Source organism: Trichosurus vulpecula, chromosome 2 (genome assembly GCF_011100635.1).
Source record: "Trichosurus vulpecula isolate mTriVul1 chromosome 2, mTriVul1.pri, whole genome shotgun sequence".
Taxonomy (NCBI): Eukaryota; Metazoa; Chordata; class Mammalia; order Diprotodontia; family Phalangeridae; genus Trichosurus; species Trichosurus vulpecula.
In genome coordinates this window covers 400,842,619-400,845,037 of record NC_050574.1, presented here as the reverse complement: position 1 = coordinate 400,845,037, position 2,419 = coordinate 400,842,619, and the positions used below count along the sequence as shown (strand labels likewise).

Sequence of the window (2,419 nt, the reverse complement as noted above, 5' to 3'; positions counted from 1 at the left end):
ATCTAACTAGATAGTATAAGGGTCACTATCCCAGTTTTACAAATGAGTAAACTAAGGCTCAGAGAGACTGATTCGCCCAGTTAATAGTTAATTATATATAATACATTTATATAAATTATATATAATACATAGTATGCATAATATGTGTTTTATATATATATATATGCATATATATATACATATATATATAATTAAACAATAGTTAATAAGTGTCAGGATTAAAACCTAAATCTTCTGAATCCTAATCCTGCTCTGAATGATAGCTGTGCATGAATTTTCTAGTCAAGATAGTTCCTCTGCTAGAAGTAAGCTCCTAGATTGTGTGTAATATTTGCCCCTATCTGGATATGAAGTTGAAGGTGAAGCTTATAGGAAAAACAAAAAAAACCACTCCCTCCCCTGGTCCCCTCCTTTAGAATGTGGGCATTGCTAGACACTTGGCTAGCCTATAGGCTAGGAACTTTCCGTGTCTTTTTTTCTTCTCAATGGGAAGTTCCTACTCCCTAGCCACCACTCATGACTCCCCCCTCTGAAAAGAGCTATCTGTCCACTCATATGGAAAAGTGGGGAAAGGATGAGTAATTAAAGCCACATGCCATAACAACTCTGACCCATCCCATCAGCAAACTTGCTGCTCTGACTCATTTTAACATGTGGAGCAGAAGTACAATCTTGATCCAGTTTAGTTCTGCCTTTGGAGAAGTTTATCTAAAGTAATAATTTCACAATTTGCTCTACCTTCATTAAGGAGAAATCCTGGCACCAGGACCAGGGCTTGAATCTTGTGGTCCATACTGTATCTCTGCATGCTAAATCCAAGCATTGTTCTTTCCAACTGACCACCCTCCCCGAATTTGCAATTAAGGACATTCACACACTGGAAGCTATTAAAATTGAAGAGATACTATCTATAAATGAGCAAGATTGCATTTTCAAACTGCAAATACACAGCTTTAATTGACAGAGAATTTTGAATTATAAATCTGTTCTCTCAGAAAGAAAGAGCAGGAGAAGGAGGAAGTGGATTTGCTGGCTGCCTAGAGTCTTGGCCCAGGGAAAATTCAATAATTGGACATCTCTCAAACTCTGGTTATAATTGTGCCATCTATCCTAGTGGAAGAATGTGTCAGACACCTTCTCTTACAAAGGTCCTCTCTCCACTGCCACGGCTGCTACTACCTCTGCCAGATGGCTCTTTTTTTTGACAGTTTTTGTCAAACCTTATTGTATAAAAGCCAAATAGAAGGGTACTAGGTACAGAGTTGGAGAGGATCATTTCTTAGTATCCTCCTCCTTGGACGAAGTCTTGATGATTTCCTCTTTCTTAGCCTGCAGATTCTCTATCGGACGCTTTCGTGCTTCCTTAGTCTTGGACTGACGAGCTTCAGCCGGGTCAGCCAAGAGCTTCTTCCGGACCTTGTGTACCTTTAGTTTATGAATGTGCTCCATGAGGACTTGCTTATTCTTGAACACATTTCCCTTCACCTTCAAGTACAGGCTGTGGTACATGTGGTGGTCAATCTTTTTGGATTCCCAATACCTTCGGAGCAGACGACACAGAATCCTTATTTGCCTCACTCAGATCACCTTCTCAGGCATGCGAGCGTTGGCAGTACCCTTTCTCTTACCAATACCCATGCGCCTGCCCTTCCGTGGAGCCAGAATATTTTTCCAGCATCTGGTGCGAGAGTGCACAGTAACGGGCTTCCAGATGATCAACCCATCTTTAATCAGCTTCCGGATCTGTTGACAGGAATTGGCATTGGCAATTTTGTTAGTCTCACTGGCGTCAAACCACATCTTCTTCTTTCCACATCGAAGGACACTAGATGCAAGGCTCTTCTGAAGCCTGAGAATACTCATGGCTGCAGCTGCAGCTGGGAAAAGGAAAGGTGAGAGCAGATGGTTCTTTTCTAGCCGACTATGGCCATAGTACTCAGGTCTAATACCATCCTCACCCCAGTCCCACACTCCAAACACTACTCCCATGAGAGTTCCTGAGTCTCCAGGGTTTTAAAGAATAAAACTTTGCCTCTTTTAAACTACATCTCTTTCTACGCTCAGTCTCGAAGCCCAACTATATTCCTGCTAGGAGTTTCTTTTGAACTCATCAGTGTACATTTGACATCTGCAATTGTACAGAAGAACATCAATGTAAATAGTGATACATAATAAAATAAGTATAGTCAAATTAGTGTCCCAAAGTAATTAATTTAGGGTGCCTTTCAAAGCAAATATGCTACAATACATGCAGCACAATTTAACAAGCATCAGACAGACCACCAGGTAAAGCATCTCTCAACAAGCTGCGTCAGTGACAACAGGTTTAAAATACATGCGGGTCATAACACATACACATGTCACAGAGTAAATGCGTAATTATAGAACAACAGAAAAGTTCCATGTGAGCAAGCAAAAG

At 40.8% G+C, this 2,419-nt stretch overlaps 1 pseudogene; it reads right to left on the bottom strand.

Moving 5' to 3' along the window:
• Positions 1-1,272: 1,272 nt before the first annotated feature.
• LOC118839405 lies at positions 1,273-1,863 on the bottom strand (annotated as a pseudogene).
• Positions 1,864-2,419: the final 556 nt, after the last annotated feature.